Source organism: Lucilia cuprina, chromosome 6 (assembly GCF_022045245.1).
Source record: "Lucilia cuprina isolate Lc7/37 chromosome 6, ASM2204524v1, whole genome shotgun sequence".
Classification (NCBI taxonomy): Eukaryota; Metazoa; Arthropoda; class Insecta; order Diptera; family Calliphoridae; genus Lucilia; species Lucilia cuprina.
In genome coordinates, this window is record NC_060954.1 from 58,372,028 (window position 1) to 58,393,065 (window position 21,038).

At 29.1% G+C, this 21,038-nt stretch overlaps 1 protein-coding gene across 4 annotated transcripts in view; it reads right to left on the reverse strand.

The window, feature by feature from the left end:
* LOC111681708 (rap guanine nucleotide exchange factor 4) overlaps nucleotides 1-21,038 on the reverse strand; it is a 114,900-nt gene that overhangs the window by 37,207 nt on the left and 56,655 nt on the right. Inside the window, exon 1 of one of the 4 annotated variants that reach the window (XM_046954018.1) lies at nucleotides 789-927. The exons of the other annotated variants lie outside the window; for them this stretch is intronic. The gene's annotated coding sequence lies outside the window, so the exon portion shown is untranslated. Of the gene's footprint in view, nucleotides 1-788; nucleotides 928-21,038 lie in introns of those variants that run through there. 4 annotated transcript variants of the gene reach the window in all.

The window sequence follows — 21,038 nt, forward strand, 5'->3', positions numbered from 1 at the left end:
AACTGAACTAGAACTGAACTAGAACTGAACTAGAACTGACCTAGAACTGAACTAGAACTGACCTAGAACTGAACTAGAACTGAACTAGAACTGAACTAGAACTGAACTGGAACTGACCTAGAACTGAACTAGAACTGAACTAGAATTGAACTACAACTGAGCTATCCCTTTCTTAAGTAATTGAGGTTTAAAGCCACTATCGGGAAAACTTATGTTAATTACATAATTTTCTTAAATAATCATTTAATCAGTTCGGCATTTAAAAATGTATTTCCAAAAATATTTGAATTGGTTTTTACATTTATTAAGAACTTTATTTGCCAAATGAATTTATTCCCATTTCAATTGAATTTTAATTTTTTTAAATGAAATAATTAAAACTTTAGTTCTAATTTTTACTTTGTTTTTTTAGCATTTTTCACTTGTTAATAGAAACTACAAAAAAATAAAATAAAAGGAAAGTGTTAAATTAAATGCTAATTAGTTGTACATTTTTTTTGTTTTTTTTTCAAAGTTTTTGTTAAACAAATTTATTTTAACAATATTAGACAACATTTTTTTGTTTATTGTTTTTTAAGCATATGTATGTTAACGAACTAATAACAATGAATATTAAACAAAAAAATATTAAATAAAAAAGTTTAATAATAATTATTGGTTTAAAGTATTTTTTGTGAGTTGTTTTTTCTTTGTTGTGTTTTAATTGACCAATTTATTTTAATAGCAGGGGTTTAGACCACCTTTAGCAAAACTTTTTTTTTAAACTTTATTAATTAACAATAACGCACTTTTTTATTAATTTAAAATTTTTTGTAAAGATTTTTGTCGCCACTAAATATGTTAGTTAAAATATTTCTGTAGATGTTATTAAGCGTTTTAAACTGATCTGTATTTTTTATGGCCGCACTTGTTAAAGTTGGTTTTAGCACTAAAATTTTCTTTAAAGTCAGCGTTGCATGGTAGCTCCAAAAAAAACACCAAAACAAAATACAAATCGAGAAAAAAAAGAGTTTTAATTTTAAAGTCACACTGCCAGTTAGTTAGTTAAAGTATATATTTCCCAGTGGTGTATTTTTTCAGTTTCAGCTAGATGACAATAAAGTTAGACATGCAATGCATTATTTAATACAATTTTTTAATAGTTTTTTTGTTGTTACTTTTTATGTTATTTTTCTTGTTGTTACTATTTTTATTTGATTTTTTTTGTTAAGAAAAGAAAAAAAAACTGCATTTTAAAATATGGTTTCAATGCACTGTTTTGTCTTTTGTCGAAAATTTAAAACAAGTTTCTCTGAAATTTATATAACGAAATAAAATTTTGGTTTAAGTTTTGAAAAAAAGGTGTCATAAATAAGGTTGTCGCTGTTGTTTATAATTTCATTGGAAATAACATAAATTTGTTGTATTTAATAAGTTAAGAAAGGAATGATTATCAACACTGTTAGCTTAGGCGTTTGTTTGGTATACGGCGCCCTCTATGTTTAAATTTAAATCATAAAACTCTCGAAAACTAAACTCATATTACAGCACTAATGCAAAATTGAGACAATTTTCTATGTTTTTCATCCCACTTTTGAAAATAAATCTATCAAGTGGGCGCGGTTATAAAATTCAGTCCATATGAAGAAAACACTTTGTTTTAAACGTTTCAAGGGTATACTTTCATTTCATTGTCGTCATTGCTGACGTTCGATTAATTCTCTAAATCCTTTGGGTGACAGGTTTTTTAATAAGATTTAGGTTTTTTTCCTAAATCACTTTTAATCATTCTGGCAAGACCTAAGAAAGCGAGATGTTTTAGTATATTGCAAACACTAAACATTTGCTAATAATTGGCACTATATGAACCGGATATGCATCCTTAAACTACTACACAGTTGTCTGTGTTTCTAATATCTCAGCAGATCGGTTTTTCAGTTCCCACTATTTAGGGTTACACCCAGCCTCCAAGCGTCTACGAAATTAGCTACTTAATTGTGTACTTGTCCTACGTGGATATCAATCGACACCTTATAGATTACAAAGAGACAACAAAAATCTAAGTTTTGTTCAACTGTCAACTTTCTCGCTTACAAAGTGACGATTGTCTCCACTTTCGTTTACAAAGAATAAAGCCATGACGAAGTAATACCAACCAAATGATCACCCTATAGATTACAAAGAGACAGCAAAAAGCTATGTTTGTTTTTCAACTGACCACTCTCTCGCTTACAAAGGGGTCACTATAGGTACGATTGTTTTGTCTTTCGTTTACAAAAGAATACATCCATGACGAAACAGAGGCAACTAGGTGGTTCGACGTAAATGGAAATCACAGCCTATTTCGGATGCATTGACTCTTTGTCGTACTGCTGGAATATGCAACAACTCCGTTATAATAGTACATGGTGCCTTCGTAAGCTTCTTAAATGCTTAGGCGTTTAATTACAATAAGCGCCATCTATGCATTCATTTATCTCTGAAAACTTAATTTCGTTAGTTTTGATCTGGATTTAAAACCAATTTTAGGAGATTTCCACCATATTTGTTATACTTTTCGCTAGATATAAATGTTAAGGTTCCTGATCGTTATGATGAAATATTTAAACTATTTTCAAAGATTTTCATTCAGGATCAGCAAAAAGCAGATCACGGTTTCTTTCAGACACATTTGACACAATATTTTCCTTCATTTCTAAGAGTTGGACTTTCTTTTCCTTAAAAGCTCATGCTTATATTAGACGTTTTATTAAACGATCGGTTCATATTCGACAATATTAAAATTCAAGTTTGGCGTCTATAGACCAACGGACAAGGCAAGATCAGAAATAATAACATAGTCCGACAAATTTTAAAAATGTTGAAATCCTGAAACTTTTTATATACACTTTCCTAAAGAATTGAGCCGCACTAAATCTGAATGTGATTGTCTTTAATATATCTGGTACTTGAGATATAGTGTCCTGAAATTTTAAACAACCCAATTTTTGAACCTCTTAGAGAGGTTATAACAATGCCAAGAGAACTTTAAAAAATGTTGTATACTATCTGAAGCCAGGCTCGAATTCAGCTCAAACCTTTACGAAAATATATTTCGGACTCGGGGTTAAAATTTTGTCGACCTAAGTAATCTTCAATAGAGAGAGAGAGAGAAAAACCTAAAAATATTTCAACATTTCAATGGAATCAAATCTAATTGAAAAACCCAAAATTAATTTAAATTCCTCTTAACAGAAGAAGTCTGTAAAAGCCTTCAGTAATTAAGATTTAATAATCATTATGATAATATAAATAATGATGATGCTGATGTTTTTTTTTTGCGTATACAAGGGAGGAGTATGTGTTGTTAAAAAATCTTTGAAATTTTAGATTTGTCATACACACACAAAGTGTTGAATGACCAACAGTAAACATTAACTATTTTAAAGTTTAGTTTACACTGTTGCCTAAAGGAATTGAGGTTTTTCAATACAGTCTTTAGTCTCTTGAGAAAAAGTTGTAATATAAGCACAGGAGGATCCTAACATGTTCATTGTAGAATAAGATTTTTTAATTCTGATATATTCGATCAGAAGCTGGACATTTAGAGAAGTAGTGATCTAAAGTTTAGACCTATGCCCATAATTCTGTGACATACTTAAAGTTAATATTTTATTCGTTTTATTCATATTAGATCGGTTGAGCATCGGTTGATCACGTGCTATAGAATATACGGTGGCCTGGTTTTATAGTGAACTTGGGACTACACTTTATCAAATTAGGTTCATAAATGCTGAATGTCTTTTAAAATGATAATATACGGCTGATAATATACAGCTCCAGGTCCGTACTAGTTTTAAACTGGTAGTCATCTTCAAGAAGTGGTAATTAATGCCGATATCAGATGGACACCCATGATCACTTGCAGGATGTTGGTCTTTTCAGGGTGCATATGCAAGATCGATTGTTATAACTAAAAGCTGTGTTTGACTCAATTTACTTTTGCAAATGTTATAACATTGAAGAATGAAGTGCCAAAGGTCGAACACTTTCTTTGTCTGTGGCCTAATTTGTGCGTGTCTAGGAGTGTAGTCTATTTTAAAGTCCAAACTATAGTCTATTCTATAGTCAAATTATAGTCTATTCTATAGTTCAGACTATAGTATATTCTATAGTTCAGACTATAGTCTTTTCTATAATCCAGACTATAATCTATTCTATAGTCCAGCCTTTGGTCTATTCTATAGTCCAGACTATAGCCTATTTCATAGTCCAGACTATAGCCTATTCTATAGTCCAGACTATAGTCTATTCTATAATCCAGATTATAGCCTATTCTATAGTCCAGACTATAGTCTATTCTATAGTCCAGACTATAGTCTATTATATAGTCCAGACTATAGTCTATTATATAGTCCAGACTATAGTCTATTCTCTAGTCCAGACTATAGTCTATTATATAGTCCAGACTATAGTCTATTCTATAGTATAGACTTTAGCGTTTACAGTCTATTACTTATTCGGAATTGTCTATCATAATCCAAAAATCCAACGTAGTCCCAATTGTCTATATGATTACAACATTTTTGTAAAACCACATAGTAGTCATCCCAAATGCATTGTCTGTCCGGGATCCACGAGAAAATGTACTGATTCTGTGAAAATTTCTTGAATTTGAGTAAAAATTAATCACTCTATTCCCTATTCTGAATTGGAAATAAATGGAAATGGTGTAATATTTTGTTAGTTTGGTAAACTGAGTAGTGTAGGTAATTGTTATTTATTGTAGATGTCTACAACAACTATTTTGATAGTTGTTTCAAATGTCATTGTTTAGTAGAGCTTGCATGTGTTTTTTTTTTGTTTTGACTGTAAAGTGTTGTTGGTAGACTGTTGGTCGGTACTTTTGTTACTGCTGTTGCTGCTGTTGTTACTGGTGTTTTTAGCTGATGGTCATTTATGGGTTTCAATGATTTTGCACTAACAGTTTGTATGCTTCGTTTTATTTCTTGTAGTTTTTATTATGCATTTGCAGTTATTGAAGTTTTTGTGTTTCTTGTTTGTTGTTGTTGTTCTTGTTGTATTTTTGCTCTTGAGGTTAACTGAAGTATAACACTACCATGTTATTGTAAGGTTCCTTCCACAAATATACACTCGCCAAGCGAATGCACTATATGTATGGATGTGAAAATGGCCAACGTTTGTGGGTTTAACTATGTGTCCATTGTGCTGATGTTTGGTTATTGAGTGAATGCACATGCATTAAATGATTCACCATGACCACCACCCAACGATATAATACACATTTTGGTGTTTTTGTATGTCAGCAAATTCCAGCAGTTTTGCAAGGAGTCAAGGTATTCCTACACTAAACTAAAGTCGGATTTTTTTTACTAAATAAACAAACATTTGGCAATTATAAATTTATCAGGTTAGATGAGAAGTTCAGTGTCCTCAAGCAATCAAGAAGAAGTCAATTTATACAGAAGTAACTGATGATAGAATCAATTGTCTACTTAACCATCAAAAAAGTGTCGTTGTAGTCTCTACAAGCGAACAGGTTAAGCATAAGCTTATTCTGTAAACAACATTAACCCTAAGGGGTGAATTAGGTAACTAGTCTGGGACAATTGTCAGAAAATTGCAGGGCTTGTTTGAATGTCTATAGGTATGTGATTTAAAGTTTTATTCTTCTTTATCAAACACTTAACGATGCGTAGCGTCAACTCTCGTAAAGTTAACGTGATAATGTTCGATGGTCAGTAACATTAAAATAGTTGTAGTTCATGCTGTTGTTGTATTAACTCTTGTTATTTTACTATACATATAGTTTATTTTCAATTGATGTTATTGTTTCTTTGTATTAACACTCACTTGTATGCACATAGTAAACTTTATGCACTTTGATGGCAAGTGCACTACTTATACATACATATTTGAACTTGTTAAAGACCCATAGTGCTTACTAGGCACTCTCCAGTAAGTACACTTGGAATATAAGCAAAAAAAAAACACATGTTATTGTGCACAAAATACTTCACTTGATTGATCAAAGTTTAATTAAAACAATAGAGTGTAAGTGTGCACTTGTAAAATTAAATTTGTTTTATTTGCTTAAACAAATATTGTTAAGTAAAACTATAACCAAACAGGTAGATTTCTACTGTTTGTAACTCAAAAAATAGAGTCTTTCAGAAATATATAAATCATCTCATCTCTAACAAACAAAAGCCTCCAATTTTGAACCTATATGATACAAAACAGGGGCCAGTTAGTTTCTTTTGATCAACTAAGAAAAACTTTTTCTCGGTCACACTTTTAATCATTCCGACAAGATCCTAGAAGAGTGAATAAATATCAAGTCATAACTATCTCATGAAAATAAAAGGATCAGTTCCATTCCAACTCCATTCATTTATATGCCAAAGAAAAATATATACCTTCATTACATCATTTAACTGATTTCTTCTTGTTAATTCTACTATAAAATATAAAATCTTTTATTTATTTTAACATTTTCATGAGAATTTCTTTCAAATAATATACGCCATCAATCTAAATTTATTAAAGTTCAAAATATTTCGTGCAGAAAAATACAATTACGAAAAGAAAATGAATCATTTGTATGTGTAAGTGCATATGTATGGGAGTAAGTAGCTACCGGCAATATTCATTATAAATTCATGATAAATTTATAAAATCTGCTCATTAAAAATGCTGTAAATTAATTAACGTAAGAAGTACAATAACAGAAAAAACAAAAACACAACAACAATAGACACCAAAAATGTTATAATTTAAGAGGGAATTAAAACAACACACAAACACATACGTATAGTATAATGTTTAAAACCCAACAGTTTAGAACTGAACTAGAACTGAACTAGAACTGAACTAGAACTGAACTAGAACTGAACTAGAACTGAACTAGAACTGAACTAGAACTGAACTAGAACTGAACTAGAACTGAACTAGAACTGAACTAGAACTGAACTAGAACTGAACTAGAACTGAACTAGAACTGAACTAGAACTGAACTAGAACTGAACTAGAACTGAACTAAAACTGAACTAGAACTGAACTAGAACTGAACTAAAACTGAACTAGAATTGAACTGCTGGGTTACATTTACACACAAATGAATTTACAAGATGAACCGTTATAAATTTTCCAACGAACTTTTCGTGTCATCTACACATTAATACAACAACTATTTACACTAATAATTACAAACGTCTATCATTATTATGCTTTCCAGCTACACCTTTTCCTAAAAGATATATTTGAGGGAAAATGTATAATTAGTAGCTTAAATCTTTTTCTTTTCGGAATTAAACAATTTCTGTAGCATGTCGTTTTATATAGTTTTGACATCGAAAAACATAAATTTTCATTAAATGAATGGTTTTATTTTCCACTTAATTTCTTTAAATCTTTTGAACAGAAACTGTGTAACATTTTTACTTAAGTTGATTATCACTTGTGATAATCAGATGATTGCGTTTGTTATAAACGCAATTTTTTTTTCTTTCTGCAGAAATTTTCAAGATATATAAACTGATAATTAATTTCCTCATTAGATAAAAGGAAAATATAAAGAAAAAACTCAAAACTATGTATGATATCAAACCAAAGAAACCAACAGTTGAATAAATAGATAATAATTTTCTACAGACAATAATTATACCTTTTGTCTTTACATGTTTATACATATATGTTTGAGTGTAGATTTCTCATATGTAAATACAATTAAAATCTTAAGTATGATGAAGATGTTCTAGATACAATTTTTCTTAACTTTTCATTTTTCTCTTTTGATGTGTGTGTGTGTGTGTGTGTGTGCAAAATTAATGTTTACTTTTACGCTTAACGGTGCTTGGATTTTTTCATCATTCCGGTTGTAATTTTACTCAAGATAAACTTCACAAACTTGGAATTTTTAATCATCTATATACGTAGGTACTCATCTTAATACATGAGTACCTGTATGTACTTTAATAAATATAAAATATATTTTTTACAATTTATTATTATTTTTTATAATTTTTAGTTTCATCACGTCAAAGAATTGATGTAATTACCTTTAGTTTTAATTATTTATTTATGTATGTGTGCTTGTATCTGTCAGTAAACAGATGGTTAGTTTTAGTTTGAAAATCTTGAATACATTTACCACTAAATATATGTATGTGTGTATGAACATTAATTACAACAATTTATTAGTTTCGAAGAGTTTTACAAGGTTTTCTTGAATATTTAAATATATATTCGTAATTATTAATGTACATTTTATATTGTTGTACTTACTATATATAGAACCAAGATCTTCATTATAATTAGTTACATACCTAAAAAGATAAAATATTTTCAATATATTTATTAGTTAAATTTTATAAACAATTTTATATAAAATTACTTTACAAAATTACAAGTACTAAATTGTTATTTATAAAGTTGTTATTAAAAGTTTTTATTTACAAACAGTTTTTACCTTAAAAGGTATTTAAAATGTATTTGGGGCAAAAAGATTTAAAATCTGTGATCACTTTTATTTCGTACCAAAAATCAATTTTCTGGGGTGAAAACATAAAAGTTAAAGGCTCTAGGGCAAAAAGGATTAAAATCTGTGATCACTTTAATTTTCCTGCCAAAAATCAATTTTTGGGTGAAAACATAAAAATCCATTATCTGGCTAAACGGAAGGCCTTAGGGCAAAAGGATTAAAAGCTGTGATTACTTTTATTTTCTACCAAAAACCAATTTTGAGGTTAAAATTTAAAAATCCATTTTCTGGCTAAACGAAGGCCCTAGGGCAAATCAATTTTGAGGTGGAAACATAACAGTCCATTTTTTCGATAAACGGAAGGCCCTAGGGCAAAAAAGATTAAAATCTGTGATCACTTTTATTTTCTACCAAAAGTAAATTTTTGGGTGAAAACATAAAACTCCAATTTCTGGCTAAACGGAAGGCCCTATGGCAAAAAGGATTGAAATCTGTGATCACTTTTATTTTTTATCAAAAATCATTTTTTTTTTTGGGTGAAAACATAAAAGTCAATTTTCTGGCTAAACGGAAAGCTCTACGGCAAAACTGATTAAAATCTGTGATCACTTTTATTTTGTACTAAAAATCGATTTTTTGATGAAAACATAAAAGTCCATTTCCTGGCTAAACGGTAGGCTCCAGGCCAAAAAGCGCTAAAATCTGTGATCAATTTCTGGCTAAACGGAAGGCCCTATGGCAAAAAGGATTAAAATCTGTGATCACTTTTATTTTTTATCAAAAATCATTTTTTTTGGGTGAAAACATAAAAGTCAATTTTCTGGCTAAACGGAAAGCACTACGGCAAAACTGATTAAAATCTGTGATCACTTTTATTTTGTACTAAAAATCGATTTTTTGATGAAAACATAAAAGTCCATTTCCTGGCTAAACGGAAGGCTCCAGACCAAAAAGGGCTAAAATCTGTGATCACTTATATTTTCTACCAAAAATCAATGTTTGGGTGAAGACATAAAAGTCCATCTTCTGGCTAAACGGAAGGCTCTAGGGCAAAAAGGGTTAAAATCTGTGATCACTTTTATTTTCTACCAAAAATCAATTTTGAGGTGAAAACATAAAAGTCCATTTTCTGGCTAAACGGAAGGCCCTATGGCAAAAAGGATTGAAATCTGTGATCACTTTTATTTCGTACAAAAAATCGATTTTTTAGTGAAAACGGAAGGCCCTAGGGCAAAAAGGATTAAAATCTGAGATCACTTTTATTTCCCACAAAAAATCTATTTTCGGGTGAACACATAAAAGTCCATTTTCTGGCTAAACGGAAGGCCCTAGGGCAAAAAGGATTAAAATCTGTGATCACTTTTATTTTCTACCAAAAATCAATTTTGAGGTGAAAACATAAAAGTCCATTTTCTGGCTAAACGGAAGGCACTACGGCAAAAAGTATTAAAATCTCTGATCACTTTTATTTTATACCAAAAATCGATTTTTTGTTTCATCAAACCAAAAATAATTTTTTTGGGTGCAAACATAAAACTCCAATTTCTGGCTAAACCGAAGGCCCTAGGGCAAAAAGGATTAAAATCTGTGATCACTTTTATTTTGTACTAAAAATCGATTTTTTATTTTATTTTATATCAAAAATCAAATTTTTGGCTGAAAACATAAAAGTCCATTTTCTGGCTAAACGGAAGGCCCTAGGACAAAAAAGGCTAAAATCTGTGATTACTTTTATTTTCTTCCAAAAATCAATTTTTGGGTGAAAACATAAAAGTCCATTTTCTGGCTAAACGGAAGGCTCTATTGCAAAAAGGATTAAAATCTGTGATCACTTTTATTTTATACCAAAAATCGATTTTTTTGATGAAAACATAAAAGTCCACTTTCTGGCTAAACGGAAGGCCCTAGGCCAAAAAGGGCTAAAATCTGTGATCACTTTTATTTTCTACTAAAAATTGAATTTTGGGTGAAAATATAAAAGTCCATTTTCTGGCTAAACGGAAGGCTCTAGGGCAAAAAAGATTAAAATTTGTGATCACTTTTATTTCCTACAAAAAGTCGATTTTTGGGTGAAAACATAAAAGTCCATTTTCTGGCTAAACGGAAGGCCCTACGGCAAAAAGGATAAAAATCTGTGATCACTTTTATTTCCTACAAAAAATCGATTTTTGGGTGAAAACATAAAAGTCCATTTTCTGGCTAAACGGAAGGCCCTAGGGCAAAAAGGATTAAAATCTGTGATCACTTTTATTTCGTACCAAAAATCAATTTTTGGTTGAAAATAGAAAGTCAATTTTCTGGCTAAACGGAAGACTGGCAAAAAAGGCAAAAAGGATTAAAATTTGTGATCACTTTTATTTTCTACCAAAAATCAATTTTGAGGTGAAAACATAAAAGTCCATTTTCTGGCTAAACGGAAGGCCCTAGTGCAAAAAGGATTAAAATTTGTGATCACTTTTACTTTCTACAAAAAATTGATTTTTGGGTGAAAACATAAAAGTCTATTTTCTGGCTAAACGGAAGGCCCTAGGACTTTTATTTTCTACCAAAAATCAATCTTTTTGGGTGAAAACATAAAAGTCCGTTTTCTGGCTAAACGGAAGGCCCTAGGGCAAAAAGGATTCAAATCTGTGATCATTTTTATTTCCTATCAAAAATCAGTTTTTTAGTGAAAACATAAAACTCCAATTTCTGGCTAAATGGAAGGCCCTAGGCCAAAAAGGATTAAAATCTGTGATCACTTTTATTTCTTACCAAAAATCAATTTTGAGGTGAAAACATAAAAATGTATTTTCTGGCTAAACGGAAGGCTCTAGGGCAAAACGGATTAAAATCTGTAATCACTTTTATTTCTTACCAAAAATCAATTTTGAGGTGAAAACATAAAAGTCCATTTTCTGGCTAAGGATTAAAATCTGTGATCACTTTTATTTTCTACCAAAAACCAATTTTTGGGTAAAAACATAAAAATCCATTTTCTGACTAAACGGAAGGCTCTAGGGCAAAAAGGATTAAAATTTGTGATCATGTTTATTTTATACCAAAAATCAGTTTTTGGGTCAAAATAAGTATAAAAGTCCATTTTCTGGCTTAACGGAAGGCCCTAGGCCAAAAAGGATTAAAATCTGTGATTACTTTTATTTTCTACCAAAAACCAATTTTTGGGGTGAAAACATAAAGATCCATTTTCTGGCTAAATGGAAGACTCTAGGGCAAAAAGGATTAAAATCTGTGATCACTTTTATTTCCTACCAAAAATCAACTATAACTAAACTAGAACTGAACTGGATCTGAACTAGAACTGAGCTAGAATTGAACTAGAACTGAAATAGATCTGAACTAGAACTGAGCTAGAACTGAACTAAAACTGAACTAGAATTAAACTGGAACTGAACATGAACAAATTGTAATAAATTAAATAACCAAGTTTGTTCTTTATCTTCTCGTAAGATTGTAAAATAACGATATTTCAAAATTTGTGTTAATTAACAGCAACATTAATATTTTTGTCGTTATCTTTTTAAAAGAAAATATTGACTGTTTTGATTTGCCTTGACCAAATTTAATGGTCAATTTATTGTTATTTGTTCTGTTCCTTTATGTCAAAATAAGTTATTCCACAGAATATAAATTACTTTGCTGTACAAATAATAGAATGAAAAAAAAGGCAGAAAGCAGTCGTTTTGCCAACCAACCATCTTCAGAATATAATTTCACAGTCATATTCATTTATCAGCTTCAGATGGTTAAGCTTTTATTGCAGGATTTATGGCAACACGAAAGCATATCGTTATGAGGGATAAAAAGGATATGACAAACAAAAAACAAAAAAGGAATTTCTTATAATATGTAGCTTTAGTAGTTGAGTTGAATACAATTATAAGGATGAGAGCATCATAAGAAAAAATTCATAATTTGCCAGCATTTTCCATTTTAATCAATGTCATAATATTGTTGAATTAATGTGATCTCCTTACTCCCTTCGGAGGCAATAAATTAAACATTTCAGATTTTATTTTTGTTTTCGATTTTATCTTTCTCTTTTTTTTCTTTTGTTTAACAAATAATTCAATAATAAATTAATACACATTTCCATTAACATGTTGTTGTTTTCATTAAGTGCTTTTTATAAACTTTAATATAAAGGATTAAAATGTCTGGAATTTTTATTAAATTTATGATAAGTAAATTTTTTTTTAGAAATTATTGATAAAATGAAAGTTTTCTTAAAGAATGATAAAAATTCTCTTAAAGAATGGTGGTTTTAAAAATTTTTGTTTTGGTTTTTGGGGGTTTTGATTTGTCTTATGCAAATATTATTTGCCACCAAAAGCTATTCCTTCAATTCAATGGCAAAATTTTACAAAATAAAAAATTTTAATAAACCAAAGTCTTCAAATTATCCTTTTTTTGTTTTGATATGTTGAGAGTTTTGGCATTTCGGTAGCAGAAAAGTGGAAGCATATTTTGCAACAAATAATTGAAAAATAACATGAGTATTTACTTAAAATGTTGCTAAAAAAAAGCTAGACTTTCCGTTTTCCATAGAAAACCCCACAAAATAAACAATTTTCACAAAAAAGCCGAAACCACCAGTTAAACAAACAAAATGAACATTTTAAAATTCTCTTGATTGTCTCAACAACTTTAAATAAAAGTTATCCTAACCCCAAGCCAAATTAAGTGTTCTTTAAAAAAAAACTTCATAAAAAAATGTCTCTTAAAAACTTCAAACCAAAATGCTTTTAAATTTAAACAAATTTATGCACAAAATAAAAACCTTTAATTAATATTAATAGCCTTAATGTTAAAAAAAACCCAGCAGCCAAATTTAAGCTAAAAGAAAAAAAATTTATTTATCATTGACAATATTTTGTAAATGCCATAGACACACATACAATGAAATATTTTATATTTCATTTTCTAAATAACTGCCAAAGGATTCCAGGATTCATACAAATCTATTCTTTTCACAGCATAACTAGAGAAGAAAAATGAAATGCAAATATATTCACCCTTTTTATAATTTACAACTGAATCCAGCAACAGCATCAGGATCCGGCAACAAACAGCATTTGTAAATAGACTCTTCAAATACCAAGCGTCAAGTCAATCATTGAAAATAAACACAATCAAAGCTACTACTGCACAAATACAGTTATACTAATATCCCGTTAGTTTTTGAAAATATAATTGTTTACTAGTTCAGTTCTAATTCAGTTCTAGTTCAGTTCTAGTTCAGTTCTAGTTCAGTTCTAGTTCAGTTCTAGTTCAGTTCTAGTTCAGTTCTAGTTCAGTTCTAGTTCAGTTCTAGTTCAGTTCTAGTTCAGTTCTAGTTCAGTTCTAGTTCAGTTCTAGTTCAGTTCTAGTTCAGTTCTAGTTCAGTTCTAGTTCAGTTCTAGTTCAGTTCTAGTTCAGTTCTAATTCAGTTCTAGTTCAGTTCAAGTTTATTTATACCACACTATATTCCTACTATCAAAAAATGGGTGTAGTGTATCAAATAGTCGTATTCACCTGAATTTTTTTCACTCTAGTTTAAGGAAATGATATACATATACTTCTTGCTTTTATTTACTGACATTTCAGGTGATAGAACATTTGTGTATATATTATTTTTTTGAATTTCGGATAAGTATAGCGTGGGTTGGTTTATAATTTTTTTTTTTTTTAGAAAGATTTTTGGAGATGCATTGAATGAAATTGTGTTTTATGGAACCATAGATACAATTTGAAGTAACAAGCAGTCGTACAGCACAAGTCTCTTGCTGTATTGAAATTAGAAATATAAAATTACTTATAGACAAAGGGCACTTTGACCTCTTATGATCTCTCTATCACCAAGATTTCAAATAAAAGAATATAAAGTTCATAGCTCACACTTTTGAGACAATTCCCACAAGTCAAAAATCTTAACTTTCAATATCTGCATTTACTATTGCGAGTCTAGAGTTTTGTGTAAATGTTTGTTTCCATTAAAAAAGCTTAGTGGAAGTGGGAGTAGCAAACATAGCTCACGAACACTCGTTATTTATATGATGATTTTGATTTGCATTTTAAAGAAAATTTGCATAAAATACAAGCATCAAGTTGATTACTTTTCCTCTTTTCACTCACAAACACACACACATACTCATCGTTCACTTAAAGCAACAGAGACATGTCGAGTTGAGATATTTGGATTTACAACAATTCATAAATTGTATATAAGTACATATAAACTAACAAGTAGCTTTAGTATGTTAGCTATCTGCCTAGCCATTTGGAAATTTTTATAGCTAATGATTTTTTTTTCTTTTTTTCACATATTTCAAGCAATTTTAAATTCAAAATTGCAACATCACAACATTAAGTTGTGTAATATGTTTTTTTTATAAAAAAAATCATTTTTGACAATGTTTAATTTCCCACTGGGTTATAAACTCCATGTTAGTTTATTGATAATAAATTGTATGTATAAATATGTATATACTGTTAACAAGGATAAATAAAGTATCGTATTGCAACTCATAGAAAAATGTCTGGGTAATTTTATAGAAAGAAAAACATGAACTTATATATAGATATTATTTCTCGGAAGTTTTAAACCGAATAGACTACATTAAGGAATATATAATGGACTATAGTCTAGACTCTAGAATAGACAATAGTGTGGACTATAGAATAGACTATAGTCTGGACTATAGAATATACTATAGTCTGGACTATAGAATAGACTATAGTCTGGACTATAGAATAGACTATAGTCTGGACTATAGAATAGACTATAGTCTGGACTATAGAATAGACTATAGTCTGGACTATAGAATAGACTATAGTCTGGACTATAGAATAGACTATAGTCTGGACTATAGAATAGACTATAGTCTGGACTATAGAATAGACTATAGTCTGGACTATAGAATAGACTATAGTCTGGACTATAGAATAGACTATAGTCTGGACTATGGAAAAGAATATAGTCTGAACTATACATTCAAAATTTTTATCAAGAAATAAAATTTTCGATTTTCTACTTAATATACAAAAATTTTTCACATAAGTTTGTAAATCATATTTACGGACTCCATAAATTTTTCACTGATAGAAAATGTCCAACTTATCTTTTCCCACTTAACCTCACTAACAAGTTTTTTTTTTATAAACTTAAAACTAATAATAACTTTTTTGTAAAATCATCAAAATAAATTAAGTGAAAGTGACACGCCAAATATGTTCATGATAATAAAAGTTTTTTATTTTTTGCTTTTTAAGAACTACGAGTAAGTAAGAAAAACTTTTCAGCAATCTTTTGCTCTAAAATTTCTTAACAAATATATAAAAATATAAAATGTAATTTCAAAATATCAGAGCTGTATGAACTAATAGCAATATAATAAACTGAATGAGAAAGTTTTGCCAGCATCAGGAAGGATGTATGAGCTCTATTTTTAAAAAGTTTTACTAAAAATATTCTATATACATACACACATACATGCATATATTTAACGTAATAAAATTACCTTAGTAAAATTATTCTTACACTTTACAATGTCACTGCAGGGGAAAGAATGAAAATCTTGTTCGGAATGAACCTGTTTGCTGCAATTTTTATTTTTCGTTTTTTACATGATAAAGTTAAATTTAATCGAATTTATTTTTTATATTGATATTGATACCTTGTCATATGTGTTCATATGTTTATGAGGATGTTTGTTAGTTTTCTAGAAATTGAGTTTGTATTGAGTTTTATAGACATTCTACTACCTGTGAAAAGCATTTGCTTAGTTAAGTTTAAAACAAATTTAGTACCTGCAATCTTTACATACTAGTATTACCTATCTGTCAATTAGTCTAACTCCACAATATGGCCTCGTCGCCAAGAATACCGCAACTATTTTGGCAAAAGGTTAATTTATGTTGTTCCATATTTCTTATAACAAGATTAAATATTTATGATAACAAATCGGATTCCAAGAAAATACCAGTTCAAATGCTATTTCGTTCATTTCCCATAATTTTCTTCAATCGTCTGACAATTTAAATTTCATATTTCATTTGTTAACAATACACTGACACCTGAACATCAAACCATACATGTTGGCATTGAATTGTATAATAGTAACCCTGCAGTTTCAATAATCTATAATCAAGACTATTAAGCTAAGGACAATATAGTATGTTATATAGTCAAAACCATAGACTGATCTTTAGTAAAGCTGATCTATATTTAAGGATATAGAATGGCCTATAGTTAAGAACATGACTGATCAATAGAATATGGACTGATCTATAGTCAGGACTATAGACTATAGATCTAAAGTCAGGACTATAGACTGATCTATTGTCAGGACTATAGACTGATCTATAGTCAGGACTATAGACTGATCTATAGCCATGCCTATAGACTGATCTATAGTCTGGACTATAGATTGATCTATAGTGTGGACTATAGACTGATCTATAGTCTGGACTATAGACTGATCTATAGACTGATCTTTAGTCAAGACTATAGACTGATCTATAGTCAAGACTATAGACTGATCTATAGTCAAGACTATAGACTGATCTATAGTCAAGACTATAGACTGATCTATAGTCAAGACTATAGACTGATCTATAGTCAAGACTATAGACTGATCTATAGTCATGAAAAAAGACTGATCTATAGTCAAGACTATTGACTGATCTTTAATCAAGACTATTGACCGATCTTAAAACTATAAACAGATCTGAAGTATAATCTATAGTTAATTTAAAGTTATATTTTGCGATATTTAAAAACTGCAAGGTAAATATTTATTCTCTAGCATGTTTTAGTTTCTTCTTAACTTGTAGCATTTTAGTCCAATTTACTTGTATTTTTATCTTATGGGTTTTTTATTTATTCTTCTTATTCTCCGTCATTCTAATACATGCAAGTTTCCTGACACACAATCACATATTATAATGCCCTTCCTCCTCCTACTTTACCATTTCGATTTCCTGTTAAAGGAAGTAATAGCAAAAACCAACAATTGATACTTGTAATAAATACATATCACCTCGTTGAGTCCTTGTTTGTATGCATAAATATTTAGTTGATTCTTTTTTCTACTTCGTAATGTTTTTGTTCTGGTATATTTACACATTTACTTACACCTTTATTACCAATTTGATTTGATTGCTTTAGATATAAAGGTTTAGTTTTTCATGTAAATAGTATAAATATAGTAAAAATATGTTTGTAAGTTGAAAAAATATTACTTAAGCTAAAGCAAGCAAAAATATGCTCCAAAATAATTTAGGTTCAATTTATGTCCATATTATTGCACAGTTTAAAATATGCAATTGTTCGTTTCCCACTTGGGTGGGTTCACACATATTTTGTTTTTATTATTTTCAAATTGTTATCATTTTCAAAAAAAATTCATTCATTATTTTTACATGTTTTAAACCGCTTTTAGGTTTAAAATACAAATACGTATGAATATTTTGTTTCTATAGAATTTACATGTTCATATACATACATAAATGAGATTTAAATAAAATGTTGTGTATAAAAGTATTTTATTTATTGAGTGGAAATATGCAGTTGCTCCCATAGGGCATTTTTTTTTGCTATAGAAATATTCAAAATTTAAACCAACAGATGGCACATTTATGATTACACAGCATTTAAAGATTTACAAAATATTTTGAATTTTACAATATATAATTTAAAATTTATTGCTTTGTATTTATTTACTGCATAATAAAGTATATTTTACCAAATGAATAAATATTGTTGATAAATTTGATAAAAAATTAATTTAAATTCAATTTGATTTTAAATATTTTATATTTTGTAAAATATAATAATTGCATAAATTATAATATTTTAAGTAAAGAGAATTCGGATTGGAGAGATGAATAGAATATATATAATTGGATCTTCTTGACTATTTATTGCCATGGCTATATCAATCTACTAAGGGTAATAAGCTTATAGTTAAGTTTATAAACTATTTATAGTCAAGACTTCTTATAGTTAAGATTATAAACTATTTATAAACAAGACTATCTATAGTGTAGATTAAAGACTATTTATAATCAAGCTTATAGACCATATATAAACTATTTATAATCTAAACTATAGACTATCTATAGCCAAGACTATAGTCTAGACTAGTCTATAGTCAAGACTATAGACTATCTATACACGAGACTATAAAACATCTATAGTATAGACTATAGTCAAGCCTCAAGAAAATAGATTATCCAATGTCAAGACTATCTATAGTCAAGAATAAAGACTATATTTTGTCAAGAATATAGACTATCTATAGTCAAGAATATAGGCTATCTATAGTCAAGATTATAGACTATCTATATTCAGGACTATAGACTATCTATAGTCAGGACTATATAATATCTATAGTCAGGATTATAAACTATCTATAGTCTAAACTATAGATTATCTATGGTCAGGACTACAGAATATCTATAGTCAGGATTATAAACTATCTATAGTCCTGACTATAGAAAATCTATAGTCCTGACTGTAGACAATCAAGTGTCAGGACTGTAGACTATCTATAGTCAGGACTATAGACAATCTATAGTCAGCACTATAGACTATCTGTAGTCAGTACTATATACTATCTATAGTCAAGACTATAGACTATATAAAGTCAAGACTATAGACTATGTATAATCAAGACTATAGACTATCTACAGACAAGACTATAGACTATCTACAGTGACGACTACAACTATCTATAGTCAGGACTAAAGACTATGTATAGTCAGCACCATAGACTAGCTATAGTCAGGACTATGACTAGCTATGAATAGCTATAGTCAGGACTATGACTAGCTATAGTCAGGACTATGATTAGCTATAGTCAGGACTATAGACTAGCTATATTCAAGACTATAGACAATATATAGTTAAGACTATAGACTTTATATAGTCAAGACTATATACTTTATATAGTCAAGAGTATGGACTTAATATAGTCAAGACTTTAAACTATCTGTAGTCAAGACTATTGACTATCTATATTCAAGGCTATAGACTATCTATAGTCAAGACTATAGACTATCTATAGTCAACACTAAAGACTATCTATAGTCAAGACTGTAGACTATTTGTAGTCAAGGCAATATACAGTCAATATTATGGATTCTTTAAAATTAAGAATAGGTAAAGAACGTCTTTAAGATCCCCCTAGTCCAGCAGAGTTCCTAAAGCTTAACTTATATTTTTAAAAAATCCCATCCTATTTTTGAGATTTTTTATTTAGGAAGTCTCATTTGACACAAATTGTCCACCAGTCTAATGAATTGTTATTGAAATAAATAAAAATAAATTATATTTAAAAATTTGTCACACAAATTTAATATGCACACAACATTCAACACTCACACTCTAACAGCCAAAATGACAGAAAAATATAAAAAGTTTAAAAAAAAAATCCGAAAAAATGACATGCAAATATTTCACACACAAGAAACACTAAATGACAGTCATGGTATTTGAAAAAAAAAAATATCAAAAATACTATAGTGTTTTAAAATATGAAATGTATCTGATAATGACATTTATTGTTTTTCATATAATTGGGGGAAAATTAAAAAAAAAGTTCACGGTAGAAAAAATGCTTGTATTGACATTAAACCACAGAACTGTATGGGGCATTGTGGTTCTCGCTACCAGATGAGGAGGTGGGTCAATAAAGGAAGTCGACGAAAATTGTGAAATACAGACATTAAATAAATTTGAAAAAATGACGTTTTTCTTCATGTGATATAATCACTATTTAAAAGACTTTTGATCGGTTGTCTATTTTCAACTATATATAAAAAACACTAAAAATCTAAATTCAGAGCAATAAAACTCGTTATTAAGTACATTTTTCCCACTTAACAAATATTGATTTTATTTATAAATAAAAAAATATCTACTTCTTTTATTTTTCTATATATTTTGTAAGTGAAAGCTGTTTAAGGAAATTGAAACTGTAATATTTACAAGATTATTTTTACGCCTAGTCATGGCAAACTCAAGTATTTGTTAAAACTTTAACTATGTAAAACATTCTCAAAAACCTACGCTACACTTTTCATGTTTTCTGCTTAGCGAAAGACCACTAAATAACTTGTCCACAATTTGTTGCATTTTATTAATTATTTTTAGTTTTGAAAAATTTAGAGCCACAGGCAGTGTTAAAGTTATATTATTAATCGGGCCATAGTTTGATTTACATATTATCGAAGACTAATTTATATTTTTTAGAAAGGTTACCGATTTGGTACTGATTCCATTAAAAAAGCCCAATGTTTTTCACTGATCTATAGTCAAACTATAGACCGATCTATAGACAAAAGCCTAACGTTTTTCACTGATCTATAGACAAAACTATAGACTGATCTATAGTCAAGATTATAGACTGGTCTATAATCAAGACTATAGACTGATCTATATTCAAGACTATAGACTGATCTATAGTCAAGACTATAGACTGATCTGTAGTCAAGACTAAAGATTGATCTATAGTCAAGACTATAGACTGATCTATAGTCAAGACTATAGACTTATCTATAGTCAAGACTATAGACTGATCTATAGTCAAGACTA